Here is a 24,696-nt window from a genome sequence, read left to right as displayed (position 1 = left end):
ACAGGACAAGGGGAAATGGCCTCAAATTGCGCCAGAGGATGTTCAGGCTGAACATCAGGATAAATTTCTTCACTGAAAGGGTGGTTAAGAGTTGGAAGGAACGGCCCAGGGAAGTGTGGAGTGATCATCCTTGGAAGTGTTCAAGAAATGACTGGACATCTTATGGGGCACTTAGTAGCGCAGTTTAACTGACATGGTGGTGCTCAGTCAAAAGTTAGACTCAAAGATCTTGGAGGTCTTTTTCAACTTTAAGGATTCCATGACTTTATGGTAATTCAATGTATATATGTTTTTCCCTCTCTTTAACCTTGTTTCATGTGGTAAATGTAAAACCATCTCTAGAGAAAGGTTATATAAAAGATTGTTTCTCTGGAGTTGCTACGTATAGAGAGCAAAATGAGAACTGGAAAAGTGGGAAAAGCAGAATGGTGCCTTTAGTCCTCTTCTCATGAGCAACCCAAAAATCTTAGCTACCTATTTAAGCATGGCTTTCTCTAGTTGTTTTCATATTATTTTTCAACCATGCTCTTTGGAAAATGAAGTCATAGAATATTCAGAAATGAATCTAAAGTAAAGGCATATGCATGAGTCACACCCTGAGTTGGGAGTTAATTTAACTAGTAACAATATGTTAAAAATATTTTAGTGAATAATTAGCTCAGTTCCTTCTTTGCATACCCTTCTGTTAAATTAAAATACTGGCTGCATTTAATCTTTTAATCTTTGTGATTTATGGGATTGTTGCTGTCCCATATGGAAATCATGTCCTAAAATCTCGAGAACTGTGCATTTCCTCAACTTCTCCACCTTTTACTTAGACAAGACTTGGATGATGTCAGTGGAATTGTTCATTAGGGTAGGCCTGTAGTTCTCAAGGCTTTGTAAAAGCTGGACTTGGTTAGCATATTGATGAAAGTAATCCTTTCTAAGAAAAAATTGAGACCTCCAGTATAAGTGAAGCAAGTAGAATTTTACTCTTGGAACTCATACATGTGTATCTGGTGGATTTGCTACCAAGAAATTTACTAGGTTATTAAACATCAGATTAAATTGCTTTAAAAGTCTAACAATTGCTCTCAGGAATTAGCATATGTTTTAATCCAACACGAATTAATTCTTTAAAAAGAAGTTAAAAGGAGAACATTTTTCAACTTACAAGCATGTTGTATTTTCAATTATTATTTTTCAGAAACTGAAAATATTGCTATTTTTGTTAAATAATGTTTTGTTAGATTTTTCAGAGTAATTTTTTCATTCTGTACTTTATCTGGGAACTCTTTGTGCTTTTCATCAGAGAATCACACCTATATAAATAACATTCTCAAAGGATGTTTTAACAAGTTACCTGATTTACAGTAATTTCACGAATACAAGCCGCACCAATTTGACCAAAATTTTGGTGGAAACCCAGAAGTGCGGCCAATATTCCAGGGCGGCTAATACATTAACAAAATTCTAAAAGCTGCCAACACGGAAGTGAGAGCCCGCGGCAGCCCCAAGCCAAGCTGGAGCCCGGCCGGCCCCGGCAGAGGTAGGAAAGCCTGGCAGAGGCGGGGCCAGCAGTGCGGGGGGCGGGCGGCTGAGCCTGAGCCAGCAGGGCGGGGCAGGGAGGGTGGCAGAGCCTGGGCCAGCATGGCGGGGGAGTCGGCAGAAGCGGGACTGGCAGTGCACGGGAGCCCGACTGCATAGGGGAAGATAGCAGAAGCAGGAAGCCCGGCGGCGCGGGGCTGCCCGGCGGCGGGGAAAAGCCCCGTAGAAGCAGGGCTGGCAGTGCGCGGGAGCCCAGGGGAACCGGGGCTAGCAGCGTGGGGGAGCCCGGCGGTGCGGCGGCCAGCAGTGCCGGCCAGGGCGAGCCAACATGGCAGCGGCGGTGCAGACAGGAGCGGGGAGCCAGGGAGTCTGGCAGTGGCGGCGGCAGCAGCACCGCCTGCAGGGCAAGCAAACGCAGCAGTGGCAGTGCAGACGGGAGCAGGGAGCCTGGCGGCGGCGGCGGCAGCACCACTCGGCCGGCCCAGCCAAGCCGTAGCGCCGAGCCGGGCCATCCACCCCTATCGGCAACCATGAGCGGGCCGAGCCTGCCTGGCCCCGCCCCGAGCCAGTAAACCCCGCTATGCCGCGATCCTGTTACTAATTGGCCAATTTGTGAAAGCTGCGCACGGATTCTCGCGACGAACGAAAGTGCGGCTAATATTCGGGGTGCGGCTTATTTATTGACAAAGACAGCAACATTGCTGAGGCACCGGGGGTGCGACTTATAATCCGTGCGGCTTGTATTCGTGAAACTACTGTAGTTTTAGCACCTTGCCCTGTTTTAGTTGCCTACAGAGGTGAACTTATATCCATTCCTTTGGAGTTGAAGGGTCTTGCTTTCTTTACCTCGAAATGAACATTTTATTATTTATGTAAAGTAGAACTATTTCTAAGATGCAGAAAAGATGACAAAGAACTGTAATTCAATAATTAAATATAAATTTGGAAGAGAAATGCAACTTCAGATCCCTACTCCAAAATATACACCACAGAGATCTCAGCCTGCTCCTCACATTTGCAGTCCCTAGTCATGGCACTGCTTTTTATTTATGATTTTAAACACACCCCCTCAAAAAAAAAAAAAAAAAAAAAAATAAACATACTAGAATAGTAAAATAGTCACTGAGTACATGAAATGAAAGGAGAGCTACCTGGAAAGATGATGCAAAGAGGATGGACCCAGACTCTTCTTATGGATGCACAGGCAGGATGAGAGGAAAAACTGAAAAGATGGAAAATTTGCATTGAATATAAGGAGGGAAATAACTGTCCCTGATGATTTTCAGACTCTGGACCAGGCTTCCCAGGAACAATTTTCTTCCTTGAAGATATTCAAAACCCAAATGGACATGGCCCTCTGGAGCCTGCTCTGAGAATGTTGTTAGACAAGACGATCTTCACAGATCCCTTCCAACCTAGGTGACTTTATGGTTCTCTGGAAAAGAAATTACAATAGAATTGAGAAAAAAATCTGATGAAAGAATGTTTCACTGAAGTATCTCTCGTCCTCCTATTGAGATATTAAAAAATATGGAAGAGAGAGATGTGTTTTATAAACTGAGTAAACCCTTCTTTCCACAATATTCATTCAGTCAATTTGTTATTTTAAATTTAAATAAAATTAAGTAATTCTTCCTGGAAACACCATCTTATTTGCTTTTTCAGATGAAGGTGAAATTAAGTCATGAAATATACCCTTCTTAACCAAAAATTCTGAAATAATTGTTCATTAATTTGGCATTTCAGATCAGGCTTATGCATAACATTTAATGTCTATTTTAGTATGATTACACTCTTTTTATGTCCTAGAACTTTGTCATTCCATGATATATACTACATATATTTCATATGTGTAACTCTTGTTTTTGTTCAGGTTTTAATGCATTTTTCTCCATATCAAACACAAAATAATGAAATATAGAAAAACTAATGAAAATGAAATACCTAGGCAAAAGTTTTCATCAAGTGTCAGCAATTTATGGAGGCCAAGTTGAAAGTGAACATAGACAGAATTATGAAAAAGTAGCATTTTTATTGGAGCATTTAAAACTATTGAAGCCAACATTCCTCCACTCTGGTGGAAGTGGATTCATTCCCAACTCTTATTTTAGTAACAGATTTTTCATCCAGCAATATTAAAATAACTCCACACCTCACAAATCCTCTGCAGCAGAATTTTGCCCTCCTCCTCTTTCCTGGCATCAGCAGTGTACTTCTTTCTCTACTGAGATTTCGATCTACTTAGAGAAAAGAAAGGGAGACTTCATTCACTCCCTGAATTTTCAATTGAGTGATCCTGAATTCAAGTGCTGACTTATACAAGCTGGAATGGGGGAAAGAGATACAACAATTTATAGAATTGGATAATGCCATTAAAATGTGTGCACAGCATAAGAAATCAGCACTATGTTATATAGCAGACCTTCCCCTGTTGCCAGGTAACTGAAGCAGGGGACATTTATATTCTTACTGAGGTCAGAGGTGTGATCATCATCTAATGTAGAGCTATCTTGTCCACCTGTAAATCCTGTAAATCATGCAGGCTGCTGAGGGATTTAAGGGTGATGCAATGCAAAGAGAGGACAGTGGTTTGTTTCATACTTTTAAGAGCTTTTGAATATATCTAATTGTTCTTAGAGTTAAAGCTATTTTTTCAAGTGTTGAATGTCTTAAAATCTAAATATGTTTTCATTCTTGCAAAATTTCCAAATTTAGTCTGAATTTACTGAGTAGTTGAGAATAAATTTGTTTTGTATATCTAATCCACAAAAGTGGACGGGGGAGCAAAATGTTAGACTGGTTACAAGTGTACACAGATTTTCTTTTCTCCCTCAACCAATAGATTTCAAATGTATCTTTGAAGTGTCTGATTTTACATTTTGGCATTTGAAGAAAAGGATTGCTTCACCAATTTTTGCTCTTCTAAGGACTATGGGGAAATGGAGTAGAATAGGTATGAAATTGTGGCTTTAGAGGCTTCACCTTTAGTGTTTTTATATCCACATGTCCATATCAACCATCTGAAAGACAGGACCTTCAAGTCCTGGTCCACTCTAAACACTTAACTCAGTGTCTTCCCTCTCTCTCGAGTGCCTTCAAGCTGGAAGGTTCTGTGAGGTGATGTGTTAGGATACTCCTGTTTCCACTGCTCTGCTATGCATGACCTATTTTATATTTCCTTGTAACGCTTGTGTCTTTTGTAAGTACCCATTCCATCTTCAGAAAAAAAGAAGTAGAATTCTAAGTTTAAATCACCTGGACTGTTGTTACAATACACCTAAGAGGAAGACAGTTTTCTACGCTGTGATTATTCCAAAGTGGTATAGAACCACTATCTGGTCCTAGCTGAGAATCAGCAACAAGTTCTACTTTGATGCTACAAGTATGTAGAACAATGACATTTTTGTTTAATTTTCTCACTTTTACCTCTCAAATACACCGGCAGTCTTCTGTGTTAAATGTTATGAATTACTGACTGTGATTGCATTTTATTTGCCCTGACTTAAATCTAATTGGAAAGAAGCAAAGCATTCCTCAGACAAAAGAGACAAAAGTGTGAGAAATATATAAACTTGATATCTTGGACATTATAAAAGATATCCATACCTGTACAGCTCCTCATCCATTGGTTTTACACAGTAACAGAGTGTCTGTATGATCTGTGCACATTGTGAGAGCTGGCATTGTAGAGCACAGTGTAGGCAGAAGTGTCCTCTTTGACATTAAAAGTTTTCTGGCATACAGGAAGAGAGCTTGGTGGCATAAGGCAGGAATACACATTTACAACTTGAAGGTCAAAGAAAAATGTCAGGCTTATTTTAGCTCTAGGTTGTAAAATCTCAAAGTACTTATTTCTTGCTATTATTTAAAGGAAGCTGGGGATATCTAAATATAGACGTCTGAATTTGATCAGATAAATTTGACTTGTGTGCTGCGATGAATGCTATTTAAAGTGGGTGTAAAAACATCACAGAAAAGTAGATCACTTTTTCTCTTAGAATGGCATATAACTTGGTTGTTAAGGTATTGTCTTGAAATGAGTTCAAAAATACAGTATCTGGACCTATTTTTCCAAGTATGAATGAAAAGTCTAACCTTGAACTAGTGTCTAAAAGGGAGAAGAAGAGAACAGCAGCAGCGTAAGGAATTTTTATTTTGCAAGTCCTCCCTTTTTTGTTTTACTTAGAATATATGAAACCTTTCATCTCAGGCCAATATGTTGTATTGTATTAAACTATTTTTACTACAATTTCATTTCAGCAAGGATGAGAAGCAAAAAATATTCACAGTTTGATCCAAGCTTTTTTCATCTTGGCTATTAAACAGAGAAAGCATCTATTCAAACAACATTAGAGTCCTGATACCGATCTCATACCAGACTAAATCAGGAATCTATCCAATAAGGTTATTTGGGTATGCTGTTATAAATTTCTGCTATATAAATGAAATCAGAATCAGGCCTTGATAGCAGCCCCATGTAGAAGAAACATGCTGAAATCTCATCTAGTCAGAAGGAAATGAGCAGCAAGCCTTGTATCAAGAAGGTATTCAAGCAGAATTTAACCATTCCACACAAGTTCCCATGTGAAAACATTCTTTAAAAAAAAAACAAAAAGAAAAAAGAAAAATAACCAACCAGCTTTATTTCAGGCTAAAACCAAATCAGCTAAACTGATTTTAGTTTTATTTGCAAATCAATTCTTTGGAGTTGAAATATTTTCCAAATAGTGACACAGACTGATTTGGGGACAAAGGGACCTTAAAAGTCATCCAGTTCTAACTTCCCTGCTGTGGGCAGGGACACTTTCCAACCATTCTGTGATTCTGTGGACAAACTTGCTGAGAGTGTTCTCAATCCTACTGTTCATGTCACCAGCAAAGATGTTAAACAGCGCTGTTCCCAATACCAGCCCCTGATGGATGCCACTCATCACTGCTTTCTCTTTGGAATCCAGCCATTGACCACAAAATTCAAACTGTGACCACCCAGCCCATTCCTTATCCACCAAGCCTTCTGGTCAGAAATCCATGTCTTTCCAGTTTAGAGACAAGAAAGACATGCAGGACAGTGTCAAGTATTTTGCACCAGTCCAGGCGCAAATGGATGTCTGTTGCTCCTCTCCTATCCATCAATTCTGTGACCATGTCATGGAAGGCCACCAAATTTGTTAGGCACAATTGTGAGAACCTCACCAGACTACAAAGACTTCTCAAATAGGATGGATAATGGCTTAGACACTTCACCAGTCATTTCCCTTGGGACACACATTTGCATCTCAGCATCAGATCCCATGGACTTGTGCAACTTCAGATTCCTTAGATGGTCCTAAAATTGATCTTCTCCAGCTCTGGGAGGTGCTTCATTCTGCCAGTCCCTGCCTTGCCTTCTTGGTAACTTGGATGGTGTGGCTGGTGCATTTGTCCATGAAGACTAAGGGAGAAATGTCGTTCAGTACCTCAGCCTTCTCCAACTGGGTAACCTCTTGTTTCCTTCCATTTTTCCTAGTCTTCCTTTTATCACTGACATACCTATAGAAACTTTTGTTATTGTCATTGAGATCCATGGTGAGATATAATTCTCTCAGGGCTTTGGCTTTCCTAAACCAATCCTTGGCTGCTTTGGGCAATTTTTTTCTGCACCCCTCTCAGGCTACCTGTCTCTGCTTCCACCTTTTGTAACCTTCCTTTGTGTGCTGAGTTTGTCACAAACTTCTTATTTGTACATGTATCAACCCTCTTAGCATTTCTGCTTCCCTTCCTCTTCTTCGGGATTCATTGTTCCTGAAATTAGAGATGATCCTTGAACATTAAGATTCTTTGGGCCTCTCTTCCCCCAAGGTGTTCATCCCATGGTAATTTACCAAGCAGATACTTGGAGAGGCCAAAGTCTATTCTCTTCAAGTCCAGAGAAGTGAATGTGCTGTGCACCTTCCTTATGCCCTAAGGACCTTGAATTTCATGTCCTCATGGGACACATTAAGTAATGGTTATTTTGAAGAAGTTATTTCAGACAGCTACCAGTCTGACAGCTAACACTTATCCAAAGCAGACCTTATCCCATGCACATTCCTTTCCTTGCCTTTTAAATCTCAACTTCTCTCTGTTCTCTTTTCTTCTTTTTTAGCAATTTTCCCCCTTACTTGTTTTAGATTACTTTTTCCCAGTCAGCTTCTTCTAAGACTTAAATGTAGAAAGAATTCTAAAAGGTTTTTGTTTCATATATATAAGGTATCTTGCAAAACCAAAAGAAAACAAAAGTGTGAGATCAGACAAATAAAAAACCAAAGATATTGCTTAGCTAGCTTAATGACCTGTGATGTCACTATCAAAAGTGTGAGGAGCAGTGACATAGCTAGATAAAATAATGCTCTGGTTTGAAGTTTTGGTCTAACATATGATCCTTCAGGAATAAAAAAGAGGATTTAAACAGAAAATAAAGTTCAGATAGCACAGATGAGCATAAACCACAATACATAGTTTCTTTCCATTTTGGGCAATTGATCTCATAGTTACATCTTCCAAATAACAGGGGAAACGTGGAAAATTACCATGATCATGTATTCCACCATGATGAAGGCTTTGAAACCATCTTGGAAGGAGTCATGGGAATATACAACTGTAAGAGTCTGAAAACAAGACATGAATGAATGACTAGCAGCTGAATAGAAACATGAGACAAGCTATATGGATTCGGACTAAAGGTCTGTTTTGCTTAGTAGCCTTTTCCCACCAGTGGCCTTCCGAATGGGCTTTCGCCCTCCTTAATGTGTCTGTTCATGTCCTACGGCCACCTCTGCATCCTTTTGGTCCCGATGATGAGCCCTTAGCTCTTCTGCTGGAATAGCAGTCAGTGTGGCCTCAATGCCACTCATGATCACCCAGACCTTTCTCATATCACCAGTGACTTGTAACCACAGACAGGCAGTCTGTGCTGCAAAACCAATCAGCAGCAGGAATCCCATACAGCTACAAAGATAATGTTTCCTTCTTTATGTTTATGTTGGCCTCAGACATCAGGGGCAGGAGGGAAAGCTACTGTCACAGTGTGAAGTCAGACAATGGAGCAGAAATCACTCTCTCCAATCAAGTCTGTCACTTTTTTAGTATTTCTTGCACCCGGACTGTTTCACACCATTGCTTCTTTTGCCTTTCATTTTATGTAACACTCCCTTCTCACAGCTTCTTTTGTTGCTGACTCTGAAGCAACACATGTGGGACAGGGAATTCTCCCTTTTGCTTTTTATAATATTATTTAGGACACTGGTCAACCTGCACTTTCTGATCACAGCCCTAAAGGGCAAAGGTAATATAGGAAAAAACATACATTTATAAGAAGCAGATTTTATAAAACAAAGCAGAGAAAACAAAAAATAGCAAAAGAAAACAGCATTGGGGGCCTCTTTCACAAAATAAGAAAAAAACTGTAACAGGTTAAGGAATAAACCACTGATTCAACTGTGATTGAGAACTAGAATGGTATATATGCTGAACCTTTCTATCTTCCTTAAATTTGTAAGGAACAGATGTTTTCTTGCTCAGTGATGGTGTAAGAGCAGTTTGGTGTCTCAGCACTCAACCTCTACACAAGTTCATAATTTGCCAAAGAGCTGTTGCTTTATTAAATTATCCACTTTCTAACAAATTTTTGTATTTTCACTAAAACATAAATTATATAACAAACTTTTGAAAAGGTTTTGGCCTTAATACAACAGTCTTTTTTCAAGAAATAAACTCAAAAATGTGTTCAGGTACATAAATTAAGATTTCTTGACACAGAAGGGAAAATCACAGAGAGCTATTGCACATTTTAATTTTAATTTAAAACCAGTTAAAAAACACTCTTATAACTTTGAGGGTTTTTTGTATCTCACAGAGCTATCAGATGATGCTAGCATACATTCTTGAAGTATGCTCAAATCACACTAATTTACACCAGCTGACAAGATGATCCAGTATTCTGGAAATCTCAACTTTTTCATGTCCACAGCACGGATTTTTCCATAAAAATACATTTTCCTGACATTTCCTAAGCCTCCAATACACCTAAAAATAGAAGCAAAATCACACATTCAGACTTTATGATAGCATCTATTCTGGCAATTTTAAGAAAAAGTACGTACTAATTATTTCCTTCATTTGCCAACTTGAGATTTCATGAACAAATTACACTATAAATATACCTTATTTGGACCTCATTTTCTCCCTGGTATGAAGATTTATGGATGTCATCAGAGGTGGGATTTTTGTGGTTACATTGTTCTGAAACTGACTTTATGCAACAATTTCATTTCTGGAGTTCTCCCATATTAGCTGGGCCTCAAAACTTTAATGCACAGAGTAATCAGCGGAAAAGAAGTTAAAGATATATTTTGGCATTCCTAGCTTGTATGAAACTGGTATTTATAAAGCCCTTTCTTTTTCTGCAATAGGTGCCTCCCCAGCAGTCAACCATTCCTCATTGGAAAAACATCCACAATCCAAATGCATTGGCACTGACATCTCCCATCAACTATTAAATAGGGTGTGTTACTTAAAAATTCTGTTAAATTGATAGAATTGATAAAGGCCAGTGTTTTTTAAATAAAAATTATCAGTTTCTGTTCCAGGCTGCCAGCAGGTAGCTAAGTAAAAGTTAGCCCATGCTAGTAGAAATGGTGTGAGGTAGGGGCATGTGTCCAGGGCAGCCACATGATCTTCAGTCACTTCATAGAACAGAGAAGTGAATAATAAAACTTATTTAAGGACTACATTTGTCATTTCAGTTCTCAGCAGCTCCTCCCATCATTGACAACAATTTCTTATCCAAATTTATGCTTCGCAGTGCCTCAAAGTGCTTTTTAAAAGCTTATGGGCATTTTAGTGCAAGTATGTCTGTAGCACAGTGAAATTAGCGTCAATAGTGATGGAAAGCTGGAAATTAATTGAACTCTCATATGAATGGGTGCAGGGTATCTCAGTGAAATGAAGCAACCTATTTTCCTTATTCCTAATAAATGTAAATAAATTCTATTTGTGTTGTGAAATTTCTATTATGTCAAGCAACTGTTAATGAACAGTTTGGTTTTTATTGAGTCATGAACTGGAAGAGTGCTTTTTCCTTTAAAAATTTTCTTTTTTCCAGAGTCAGTTGCAGACTAGTTTCTGTTTGAACTTTCTCTAGAGTTTACCAGATGTTCTGTTTGGATTCCATGTTACTGTGTTGTGTTCACTGGAGTTCACATTTGCGCTTCTCATTGGACTAATGAAAACTTAATGAAATCCATATATGTATTTAGCATTTGAGAATAGAGTATAATGCAATGATTTCTGTTGCTGTTTGTCATTCATACTTAAATTGGCAGGACAAATGCAAGCCTCTAAGAGACTGTGACTTTGCAAACAGCCAGAAGGTTTTGCGTCTCTTCTTTCCTACTATGTGCCCCTTGCTATCTTGTGGCAGCAGATAACTCCACTTTCAGTAGTGCCTAGGTTTTGGTTCTGCTTCAGCTAGTGAAATAGGAAAGCAGAGGGTCAGATAAGAGGTGTGTACAAAAGCATGTGTCAACAGAGTTGGTTAAACTGGAGGGTTCCTGATTTCAGCAGCAGAAATCTGTGAGGAAATGGAAAAAAAAAAGAAAAAAAACCAAACCAAAACCATCCAACCCACATACATTTTAATCAGTTTCTGTTAAATAGCAGTAGTGGACAGATAACCCCAAGCACTATACTTGCTGCTGTCGAGTGTGTGAGTACCTCATGGGCATAGAGGGTTTTGCAGTATGAAGTCTAAACAGAAGCCAGTTCCAAATGGTGTTCCCCAGAGGCTGATAGTATTCAATGCATGCAAGGATGGAATACATCCTCTGCAGTACTATGTCATGGAGGACAGCCAGCATGGAGGAACTGAAGACAGACAGATCTGGACAGGCTGAAGAAACAGGCAGAGAAGATCATCACATAATTAAAAAGAAAATGATACAAAGTTCTGCATCTGAGATAGAATAACCCCCGCAGTTTAGGCTGAGATCTGCCTGAGGAAAAAACCAGCTTTGTAGAAGATGTCCTGAGTTCTCAGCATTCAGCAAATCAAGAACTAATCAGCAGTTGAAATTTGCAACAACAAAGGTTAATTAGCATTAGCTATGTAAGCAAGAGTTTAGCTAGCAGGTGGGAAAAATAATTTTCTTATTTCCCTCTAGTCAGCCCTTCTGAGCTTCTTCTGGAAGTGTCTGGATTTGGGCTCCTCAGTGCAATAAAGACATTGACAAACTGGAGGGTCCAGTGTGAGACAACAGAGAAGATTAGGAGGTGTGACACACAGAGGGATGGAAACAGCTGGGTTTGTGCTTCTTTGGAGAAGACAAGGTTAAAGGAGAAATCTTAACAATGACCTCGTCTGTCTGAGAGATTTCTAGAGAAGGTAAAGCCAGACTTCTTGAAAGCGCATAGCAAAATAATGTGGGACAATAGCTACAAATTGCAAATTCCAGCAAGTAATTGGTAAATAATTTTTGCAAAATAGTTAAGAGCTGGAATGGATCACTCACAGAGGTTGTAGGACCTCCATCCTTAAAGACAATTGCAATGCAATTGGAAGTGACTAGGCAACCTGCTCCGTTTGGGTGGATCCAGCTTCAAATCTGGACCTACTTCAGAACTCCTTTCTGGATCTTATCACAATGATTCTGTGGTAATATTTAGGTCTTCTTGATGCCTTTTAAAAAAATATTTATACTGAGAAAATAATGTTTAAAGTCATTACTAATAATTTTACTCTTCTACATCTCCAAAGGTACTTTGAATCCTCATTACAGAGGAAGGCAGTGTTTTGAAAGCAGACTAATGTCTTTAAGTTTGAAAACGAAGATTCTTTCATAATGAAAGTCTTTGGAAAAATCTGGAATAGAGCATTCACAAACTATCCAAGTAATGAAAATGGAAGGCCCAGTAATCATACCAAACAGAATACATCTATTTCTAAAATACTCACTATCAATTATATTATCTTTTCACTAATGGTAATAGAAATTTCTGCATGTAATCTTGCAATTGTGACCCTGTAGCACAGAGCTGCAGCTGATTTCCTTTATTCCTGAAGATGAACTCTGGACAGGAAAAAGCAGCTGTATCACCTTCTTACCTCAGCAAAAAATCTTTTCTTCTATGAAGGTATACTTGAGAAAATTTTGTAACAGATAGTTTTCAATAACTTTCCCACAGGAAGATGGGGATTTATGAGCACCTGGCTTCCAAGCTTCTTGGCTGCTCGTGTGACAGATTCTTATAGTGCAGGTCCTTGTAATTCCCTGCCCAGGGCACTTCCCAGCTCCCAGGCTCCAGTGCTCCCCAGCAGGCTGTAAGAGAACTAGTGAGCCTGGAGAGTGCAATGGATTTCAGAAACATGGACATGTTCCTGTAGTGGAAACAGAGAGTTGGACTTTTCATCCCCTTCACAACACCTTTCAAAACTTAAAATCTTTTGCAGAAATTAAGTTAAGCTTCCCAACCAGCTGTGTGTCTGTGCTGAAGATCCATCCAGTCTTGACTAAGCCTTTCAGTCTGGTCACAGGGAATGTAGTAGTGGCTGTGTAACCTAGGAACACTCTCCTAAGACAGACCTGTCTTCAGATTTTCCAAAGAAATGTGCTGTGAGCATCCCAAAGATGATACAGGTGTAAGAAAACTTTCTCTCTTTTTTTTTTTTTTAAAAAAACCTAATGACTTCATCATACATTCACCCAGCACTGACTCATGGAAACACAAGACAACCTGAGAAAATCATGAAAGTAAATGAATATTACAGTTGTGTTGCATTCCCTGAAGAAAACACATGTTCTCTGTGTTCTCTGCTCATGGATATGTGGCTGGGGGAAGTGAGCACATTTGACTCCATCCATATATCAGTGTCTGAACCCATTCTTTGAAATGTTTGTTACTTTACGTTATACCAAGAGTAGCTTTTGGAAATTATTAGGCACTATAATATATAGTGCAGATGACACAAAATATGATTAACATTTGAATCATTACAGTCTGACAAGAATTGCCATAATGAAGAGATAAAGATGTGTAATACATAAATCAAGTTTGAACATCAAAATTTTTAGCTCTTGGCCAAGTCTAAAGAGGACATGTGTTATTCATACATCTTTGAATTACAGACATGTGTTTGCACACCTCTGAGAAAACAGATGACATTCCCATATCCAATTTGAATAATGGTATATATTTTTGTCTTTGAGCAGGGCTTTACTTCAGTTTGCCTGCAGCAGTTTTCCTCTTTCTTTGCATTTGTTTCCTATGTTTGGTGTGTAAGTAATTAGGGTCCATGCAGGAAAAGAACCCAGATAGGTACTAGACAAGTGGAGATAAGAGCTTCTTCACTGAAAAGCTAGTTCTCCAAAAAGATGAAATACAATAATAAAGATAAAGATATGGCTGATCAACAGAACATGTGAACAGATCAGATTCAAATGCCCAACTACAATGCTTTATTTAATTTGCTTTTGATTTTGTGCTTTACATGGCAAAACAAGTTTCAGTGGAATAACCTCCAGAGTGCTTTGTTACCGAGAAGATGGTGAAAGGTGATGGAGGTGAAGAAAGGTAGGAAAAAGAAAATTTGTTCATGGCAATTACATGAACATGAAAATAGAGATAATCATCATTATAAAAGATTGAAAAATTGATCATTAATCAGCTCCTATTTCTGGCCATTTAAAAGCATTTGGACTGCCTTTTCTCTTCTGATTTTTTTTATTTCCTTCAGAAAATCAGCAGTGATATCTTCCACTTAAAACAGTGGCAGAGTGGGAGTGCTGCCCATGATTAATCTCCTATTCTTGGTCATCCTGGCTCAGTTGGAGCCAGCTTACTGGCTGGCCTAATGGAATTTCCAGACCTTCATCCTCTCCTTATGGTGGCTGTCCCTCAGAACTCCCAGAAAGAATGCCAAATAAGGGTTTGCCCTTCAGAAAAGCTTATCCAAAATGAATTTTATGGAGGAAGATTAATCTGTACTTCCCTGGTCTTTAAAGTAAGGCAGTGGCTCTGTCTCCAGTGACCTCTCTGTTTCTCAGCTCAAGCAGAAATCAGAGGTCTCAGTTTCAGCATTGAAGCTGTCATTTGAGAGTGGCTTAGGCAGTGCAATCACATGAACCCTAAAACAGATTGTCCTGTGCCAGATTTGGACTTTGAAAATATGCATTTTGAGAAATTAGGTTGACCACGTGCCAATTCCCCATTATACAGAGACAAATCCAGAAACTCAAAATTATGGATCTGTGAGGATTTGTGAGATTATGAGAAACAGGCAGCAGCAAAGGAGATACTGATTTTCCATATTGCATTCAAAACCTTTCACAAAGAGATTTGAAAGGAATTATGAATTCTTAAATTAATATGTCCTTTACCAAACTAACTAACCTATTCCTGGGATTCAGATAGACATCATTTGTCATTAAATGATAATCAAAACAAACTTAAAAATCTGGAGAGCCTATACTTACACTGAACTCAAAGGACACTTCAGATTTCTACCAGTGGCACAAACACATCTCAGGTTTTATTGCTTTATCCCTCCTAAAGATTTTATGCTGATTTAACAGATTTCACTCTCCACACAAAAGGTGACATCTTGATATCTGATGGTTTACTTCAACAACTATGAACCCCTAAATCAAAGCTGAATGTTACCTGGCACAAAGGAAATAAAATTCCTGCAACCACTTTAGTCAACATTAATAATATTAACTCATGATTGTCCAGAAACACAAAATACATATTTCTAGAAATAGTAAGGTGACACTCAAACTCATGAATTATCTAGTCAATGAGAGAGCCAAAAAAGACCCAGCACATCAAGAACACGTTACTTTCACTCACTTGTAGCACAAGACATGTAGCCAGGAAAAGTATATTTTTAACCTGCAAAGGTCCTTCATAATTTGCTGAATGTCTATTTCCATATTCTTCATGTTAACAGCACCACAAATTAGAGCTGACACCTTTGCAGCAGCCTGTGCTGTTTTTTCCTATATGCATTAAATAGTTACAAAATATCACTAAGACCCACATTTTCTTTCTAATGGCTGTGCTCAACTGCAGCTTTCCAATAAATTGTTAACTCGGCAGGGCCTCATCTCTCTAATTTTCCAGTGGTTAGCTAAAAGAAAGAAAGAAATCTGCTCTCAGTTGTTCTCATTGTTACTTGTTTACATTATTAGAACTAAAATACTAACATCCTTTAAAAAAAAGAAAAAGTTTGAGAAAAATTGTTAACACCATATTCATTAGTAACATTGAATTAAAAAGGCACTAATGAGAGACATCTTATGGAGTTAAATTTACTTGCCTTTTTAGACTTTTTGGTCTTTTAAGGATTATTTAACTTTGTAAATGTTATAGATACCTGAAAATAGCTCCTCAGCTCTGTAACAATAAAGGGTTTGTCAGAAGAATGATAAGCAGAATGACAGGTTCCTGGATGCAAATGAGGGGACATTTTTGCCCATGAACAAATTCACACAAAGGATTTTACACTGCATAAACTGTGGCCCCAGCAACGTTTTTGGAGAAAGTAGGGAAAAGTACTTCACAAAGTTTTTCTAGAAAGTCTTAGAAACCCTATGAGTCTTATAGTCGTTCAGGAGGAGCTAATTTTCAGTGACTGCTCCATACTATTATGTATAGGCTTGTATATGAACTTCCAACATTTGTAAAGAAAGCTACATTTTTTTTGTCCTCATCACTCCTTTCACTTATCTGCATCTCTTTTGAAGTCTCCCTCTCTAAAATTGAAAACTGTTTTCCCACCAATGTCATTTCAACCCTGAAGGTAGCAAAGTAATAATTTCTTCATCTTATATATAGTAGTCTCACATTTGCTCTATTTTGAGATAAACCACATTTTTCATGTGTTGAACCCAAATATATGTATATGTGTATATGTGTGCGTGTGTGCGTGTAGGTCGGTCTCAAATTACATTTATTAACCTCAGTGTTAGACAGGAAAGGTAAATTTCCTTTTGTGTGGTGCTGCTGACAGCATTGCTATGGCAAAAAATGCTTCCTTTGTAGAGTACAGATAGTCTTGTTAGTCTGGACACTTTTATCTGCAGACTCCGTGGGCAGCCAAATAAATGGAGCAGACCATAAGTGATGTTTTCTTCAACAGACAATTTCCAGAGTGAAAACATCAGGAGTAAACTGGCTGTGTTTGACAATACCCCAGAGAATGAGGCTGGAAAGGATAAACACTGAACTTTCTTCATTTCTCTCTTGTGATTTGGCCAAAAAGGATGTATAAGTCAGATTTGTCAATTCGTTTCACATTAAAAATTTATCTTTTCTAATGTAACTGGGGTCCCTGTTACTTTAAGGGAGATGAAGTCTACACAAGAAAAGCTGGCTCACAAAGAAAATAGGGGCACAAGCCTCTACAAGGCAACACAGCACAATGATGAAATGACATGTTGAAATTATTTTTCTTAAAAATATGTCAATATACTTTAAATCTTACGAACATGAGGTTAGCATTGAATCAAACAAATATAATTTAGTATTCTAGTTGTAGCTGATTTCAGCTGAGGATCTCCCAGCACTCAGAAAGTATGTCCAGCATCTACCACATGAGCTACTTTGATTTTGGCCTTTTACATATACAATGAAAACAAATCTGCTATATTTACAACATTTGTTTAAAAAGCATGTTCTGTTAAACCTTTTCAGTGCAGGGAAGCTGGACCACCTGAGACACTAGTAACTTGAGAATCAAGGGAAGGATTGAAATGACTTTGCAGTTCTAAGAGCAAGATGCAGGCATCTAGCTACCTGTAGAATCAATGGTAAGCACCTCTACATTATTTTGTGAGTCTTTGGCTAAATATCTACCATAATTACAATTGAGAGCATACACATCCCTTCTGAAAGGAATACAAATGTGTAGTAGGACAAAAGCTCATACTGTGATGATTTTGGAAGCTAAACTGAACGAACAGAGCAATTCAAAAGATGTTTTCATAGAAGCTCACAGAAACAGTCATCATTCCGTTAAAATAGCTGATTTAGAAAGAACATATTTGTACCCTTGCAATAAATTTCCCATGTCCTGCTGTGAATGCCATTCCTTTGAGAAAGGAGCCCTCCAACCCATATCATTGGAATCAAGCACTCAAGAAATGTGATGGGGGGAAGTAGAGGTGTCAGCTGATGGCAACTCGCTTCACCCCAGTGCTAGATGGAAAGCAAGTGTATTAAGAGCTCTGACGTCAAATGACAGGCGTCTTTCCAAGAGAAATTTTGTCAGCACTTCATATAAATCAAAATGCAGATTGTGAAGCTTTTTATTGGCAATTACACTTGTTCATGAAGTAAGATAAATTAATAGGGAGAAGAAAGGTAAGCCAAAAGGCATCTTCATTTTGCAGACCTTGCCTTGCAGCTCTGGAATTTCCTGAACTGACAATTACTAAGAAAATCCAGAGATGGTGTATTCACATCCACGATTAGTTGCAAAGTAAAATAAATCGTAATCAAAAGAAGGGCTTCCTAGCTGGATATTTAGATGGAATTCATGACAAAGAAAAGCAATGGAGAAAGTTTTAGCCAGGATTTTTGCCAGCTTTGCTCTTTACCAGTCAGGACCTTAAAACCAGGGAAATTCAGAGCTGTTCTATACTGCTTGTCCTTTGGATGTATTGGCCTGAGTTTTATAGTGGCATATAGTTCAGCCAGGAGCACAAATTATGATCGTGGGTTCAAAAACTCTCTGGAGAATTTTCCAAACTGCTGCTGCTATGACAGTTGGAAAACAGACAAATGTTTCAGTGAGTCCAAGGGACAGTCTGTCCCCAAAATCCCTGCTGCCAATGCGACTTCTTTTGCCCAAGCCTAGATTTCTTCTCCAAGAGAGATAACAGATAAACGCTGCAGTCTATAAATCAACAATTATCTTGAAGATCACAAAATTTATTGCTTTTTGAATATCTAGTCAAACCTGACAGTTTTAAAATACAGAAAAAAGTATCTTTACATAGTACACTGGATAAATATTCCCTCATATTTTTCTATTCAAAATGATATCATTAAACTAAAAAAATCTAGTAAAGAACAAGTAGGCAGAGACAACCCAAGAGTGATTTATTTTTTCCTCACATAGTCATCCCCTCATCTCTCCACTGTATCTCTCCTTTGACTAAAAGAAATCTATGGAAAAAACCTGAATTTGGGAAATGAACTTCAGGTCTGAGGTGTGTCTTTCCACCATGCCTGAAGGTGCTGATGTAAAAAGATCATAATACTGCCTTTATGCTCATGTGTCTTGCATATATCTGTGTTTTCACATTTGAGTTGTCAGTACCTTTATTGCTTCTATCAAGTTCTGTGAAAGAACTTGATTTTCTTGATCTATTCTTAACAAACAGAAGCAATTGAATAAATGTTTTACAGTCATCTAGTTTTCCCAGGTATTTTGTTTTCATCCTAACTTGCTTATTTTGTTTTAGAGAAATTAGGCCTCAAATTTAGAAAAATGCATTATGCTTGAAATTAAAAAAAATTTTGTTAAAAGAGATCCTTGCTCTTCAGGAAACCTCAAATTCAGCAACTAAATCCTGAGTATGGAGACATAAACCAACCGTCTTGTCCAAATAATTAAAGTTTATGAAAAGATCTCAAATTCAGAGAAAAGTGAAGAAAAGCTTTAAATAACCATTCAATACATATTTTATGATCTAAAAATATAATTTTTATTGTTATATTATCCTTATATTATTATCTTATTTTATGAGAAATAAATCTACATTAGAGTTAACTTCTCAAAGATGTTGCATCAGTTCAGAAAATTATGATTGAGTTAATATAATTTTAAATAATATATTTGCTGGATGGACTGTAAAAATCTCTGAGGTTTTAAAACACAGTATTAAAAACAGAAAAAAGATTTGCAAATATTTCAGATTATGCATCTTTCCCATGGGAAGGGAATATGCAAGGGAATACTATAGTTGACTTTTGTCAACGACTCAAGCACCAAAACTAGGTGTTTTCTACAAAAGAGTCTCTGTGTCTATGGTATGCCTTTCATATGAACTCATCCGGAGTCCTTGATGTAGACTGAAAACGTCCTAGGTCCTGCCAACCTCTCCAGCAACATGAGGAAGTGGAATGTCTTAGCTGGGCCAACAATACAGGACTCGACTCAATGGTGTAGTTTTTGGACTCGCTTGTTGAGGAATGGTGAAGTTCACAGTATCAGCATCTGAACTCTGATCAAGGACCTTTGCTGTGGGAAACAGGCAATTTGTATTTTTTGGAACTCTTCCCTGGAGCATTTACATTCTTCACAGTTTCTTAGATATTTTTACATTAGTTGTAAAATATGTTCACCACATATGTTTGGTAGCTTTGTACCTTTTCGCTTTAGCACCTGTGATTCTAATCTGACCTGGAAACATAAAACATGATTTTCTGGTGCAGATAATTTCCACCAGGAAGGGATAAATATTTCTAGTCAACTACAAAATCCTGTGTGTCAATGCTGAGACAAGGGGAGCCACTGGGAAGAAGGCTTTGGCTTGGATAGAATGCTGGGTGATGGGGGACACGCAGTCTCCAGGATGTAGGATGCAGGTCAGTTAATTCTCTGTATTTCTGTTTTTTTGGTATTAACTTTTGAATTGTATTCAGAAATGTTTAAGTTGACATGGTACTACAGACTCCACCTCTTGGCTATTCAAATCCAGAATATGCTGAAATGCATGATGATTTCTTTCCAGTCTGCTCAGTGTGATGCAAGCATGCAATGGGACATAAACAGAAGTCCAGGTGCCACAGCACAGAAAAGCCGCAGATTAATTTTCCTTGGGCCTCAATATCAACTTCTAGATCAGACTGTTTTCCAGACCTCCAGGCATCGAGTGCAGCCATGCTGACATACCTGGCATCGAGCGCAGCCATGCTGACATACCTGTTCCCATTTGAGGTCACAGTCTCAATAGCCCACTCTCTCCTGAGATTTACAAAAAAGTAGAGTTCATGCTCCAATTTCACAGATAGGGAAGTGAGGGAAAAAACTAAGGCTGTTCTCTAAATGTTTCAGGTAACTTTCCACTGTCATGCACCAGCAAAATTGATGGATTATTATATCCTAACTACAGTGTCATGTTGTAGCCTGCCTGCCCATTTCTTTTTCTTATGGCATGTTTTCCCAGCCATAAGAGATTGGTTGCCAGCTTTGCCCCCATGCTGGTGCTGCCCCGATGCCACCAGGCTCGCCCTGGCCCAGCGTTGCCCCGATGCCACCACTTGGAGGGCTCTGCTCGGCTCAGGACTGTTGCGGGCTCGCACTTCTGTGTTGGAAAATTTCGCAACTTTGTACATTATATCAGGCGCACCGGACTATAAGGTGCACTTCTGGGTTCGGGGAAAATTTTAGTCAAAAGGGTGCGTGTTATAGTTGTGAAATTACTGTATTCTGTCTGTATACTCCTGTTACATCTATTTTCTACAAATGACCTTAAATCGTCCATTTTATTTTTTCCTTCCGTGAATAGTTTTAAGTTTAGAATGATTTTTAGGCTAATTCAGCTATAGATCTTCCAGGTGTTCTTAGGTAGGTATGCTGCAATGTCTTTGAAGTTATTTTCCCCCTTACTCTTGGTCTGAATATTGAAATCTTATGATGAGTTTTGAAATGTGAATATAAACATTCGCATACCAATAACCAAAGCCTTCCTTTTTCTTATATACTTCATTGAACTGCATAGAAGCTTTAAGAAATCAGATGTTTTTTTGCTTTCATGGACTTACACAGTCCATGAGGTCTTCACTCTCTATGCAGAAAAAGCTGGAAGTGGCAACATTGCCAAATGTTCCTTTGAAATTACACACCATGTTCTACTCCAGAGTGTGATCTATTTTGAGAGGAAATGGGACTTCTATCCCTATTGCATGCCATTAACCGGCAATTGCCAGAGCCATCCCTTGCCAATGTAGAAATATGAGTACCAGAATAAAGACAGTCCCACACTCCTGCTCCTTCATGCCTGGGTATAAATATGTGGTCATCTGCAAGTGTCTCGTGGTATGTCCTAGGAAGTCTGTGCTCTCAACACCTGTAAGCAGTCAAATACCACTGTATAAAAAGATTACTTTTCAATAATGTATGTGTCATATTATTTATGATGTAGAAATTGGATTTAAATATGCCCTAAGATTTATGAATAGTTGTTAAAGCAAGAATGTTGCTGGGGTGTTTTTTATGACTGTAACGCTCACTGTTCACATATTAAAGAAGATAACTACAGTAAAAAGATACAATGAAGAATTTATTTCTCAAGGTGCAGCAGTTCATTGTGGTTTCCATTTCTACTCCCAGAAATACTTGAGGCTAACAAATGTTCCGTTCCTGGCATTTGTGAAGATAATCTACTTCAGAAAAAGTCAGCATGGTTTTTCAGCTTGTCTTGTGCTCTGGCACAAAGAATACACTTTCCTACTGCAAGGATTTCCAGTTTTAAGAATAAAAAGAATGTTTGTGGTTCTGACAGAATTATTATGTTTGCAACAGTGCATCTGTCTTAGGGAGATTAACAGCATGTGAGTTCTGTAAAATGGGATTCACTGAGCTTCGTGATCATATACAAAATATTTTACCTTTCAAACTCTTTGGTAGAAGATTATAACTTTTTTTCCACAGGAAGTTATTTCTGATTATATCAAGATTCCTACAATTATAATATATAATATCCATTTAGGATAAACTGCATCTTCTTTCAGGAACACTGATGTTGGAAGCTATGTAAGCTCTGCGTTTGACAGACCTGTAATTGTTTGAAAGTGGCTTTAATTGGTCTCACTTCAGAGGAATACTTTAAGTATTGCACATCTGGACAGAATCAGAACACCTGGAAGATACTCCCGAACAGCTGAAGTAAATTTGAAGGTTTTTTGATAGACAGTGTGCAAATGAAATCTGAACTATGACTTGTCCATGTCACAAAAAATAAAAGTTTAGCCATGATGACCAAGACAAACCTTTTCCTTGCTTTAGTTCTTCTTTCTGGAAACATTTTTGCTCCTACTGGAAACTTTTTTGTTTAATTCTTTTCTTTTTACCTGGCAGTCTTCTTCATGTCCAATTGTCCTACTTTCCTAAAGTAAGTAGCGACCGTCACTCCCCTACAAAAGCCTCTCAAGCTTTTCCTCTCCAGAATATTTTCAGCCATTTGAGCCTACTGGGGTAAACTAATTAAATAAATGGTCTTTGGCTAAGAAACAACAGCAAAGATAAAATAGATCTCTTTTTGCAAAATTATGCTATAAAAAGACTGAAAAACAAAGCAGTGGTACCTCAATCAGACTGAAGGTCAGCTTGTTCTTTGCTGTTTGACTTTTCTATCACTGAATACAAACAGCAGTGTTGGATGCCTAAGTATTTTCCACAAAGAACATATGCATTTTTAAGTACATTTGAAAGAAACAGTATATTCTGGCTCAAAGAAAACACAGTACTGCCAGCATTCTTTTTTCCTCTCTGAGGCAAGTCATGTTCCTGGAAGCACAGAAGTGTCAATTTAGCAAAGGTCACCATGATACGCATTTTTGATGTCTTCAGTGATATTCTTGTTCATGACCAATTAGGACACAACAGTTTGACATCATAAGAAGCTAAAAGGTCAGTCTTAGCACAGCATAACTAGAGAAAGACCTTGATCTCAAAAAAATTTCTTCTTTTTCGTTTTATCAAAAAAATATGAATGTACAAAACCTAACAAAGTTAAATACATTTCAAACAAATGTTTGTTTTGGGCTTAAATTTAATTTCTCATATTTATTATACTATTATTTACAATTTCTGTTAAACATTCCCAGCTAGTAAGGTATTTAATACTCTCCATTATTCTGTGACTAATTATTCCTTTTCCTGGCAATTTTCCTTTTTTCATTTATTTCACTTTCCCTGATGTACATATGGCAAACATATTCAAACCAGTTTACTAAAGTCTGCTAAGCATTCAGTGAAATGAGAATATTTACGTAACTTTATGTGCTCTTTCAAAATGTCAGCATCTACTTTCTTTGGATACTGACATGGAAAGGTCATAGGCAGGAATAAACATTAACCAGAATAAATAAAAAAGAAATAAACAACCATAAAGAATCTAGAAAATTGGTTGTATTGGGTCTTCTAATCCATACCTCATCTACATCAAGAAGCATTTTTACCTTCATCAGTCGCGAAAACTTTGTTTCAATTACTCTTCAGGAGTGCCACAACTGCAGGCATTCCCCAGTTTCCAGAGCTATCTAAGGTATACTTCTACTCCTTATGGTAAGAAAATACCCTGATATTTAAACTGATCTTTCCTTTGGTAGTGTATCTCATCCACTGGGTAAATTTGTGCATGTAAACAGATTTTTCAGAAATTTCATATTTATAAAATCATTATTAAATTCTTCCTCCTCTCATTCATCTTTCACATCTTTCAGGCCTCTAAATATTTTCCCTTTTTTTCTTTTTTTTTCTATACTGTTTCTAGTTGATCTACACTGATGCACACTGAAAAAGACCTGGTTAAAATTAGATATAGCTGAAGCCTTATTGATGATGATAAAGCAGAAGTTTATTTCATGCCTCTTGAAAGCTATGTTATAAAAGATCTTAGAACATTCTTATCTGGCATAGATCATTCATGTTCAGATTGAGATTTCTTCCAGCTGTCAAATTTGCTGAAGAACAGTGACTTAAATAATTGTTCCTCTGTCATATTAGTATTTTTTACCTAAGTTATTGCCTTGCACTTTTCATAGAGAATTTAATCCCTAATAAATCTCATTCTGTTATTTCAGACTTCTCATTTTGCCTTTCCTTTGTAAGGGCATATGTGAGACTAAAACAAGTATGACTGACTTATTAAGGAAAGAGTGACTTCTATAACTGGCTGAGAAGACCTCAAGGACTGAAATATTTATTACTAAGTCTTAGAGTTTCAGACATTAATTATTTTTAACTTATCCAAAAGTGACAGAGTAATAACTTGCTTTAATTCTTGTATTTTTGCCTATAGTAAAGAGCAGTGCTCTCAGAGTTAAATATTGCCCTTCCAAGCCATGCTGCTGATTACTCTATAATAAAATACTGCTGTGAGCCCTCTGAATGATTACACTTAAGTTCTGTTTATAATA

Source organism: Catharus ustulatus, chromosome 3, assembly GCF_009819885.2.
Source record: "Catharus ustulatus isolate bCatUst1 chromosome 3, bCatUst1.pri.v2, whole genome shotgun sequence".
In the NCBI taxonomy this organism is placed as follows: domain Eukaryota; kingdom Metazoa; phylum Chordata; class Aves; order Passeriformes; family Turdidae; genus Catharus; species Catharus ustulatus.
The sequence above is the reverse complement of the archived record's forward strand: the minus strand, read 5'-3'. Positions refer to the sequence as shown.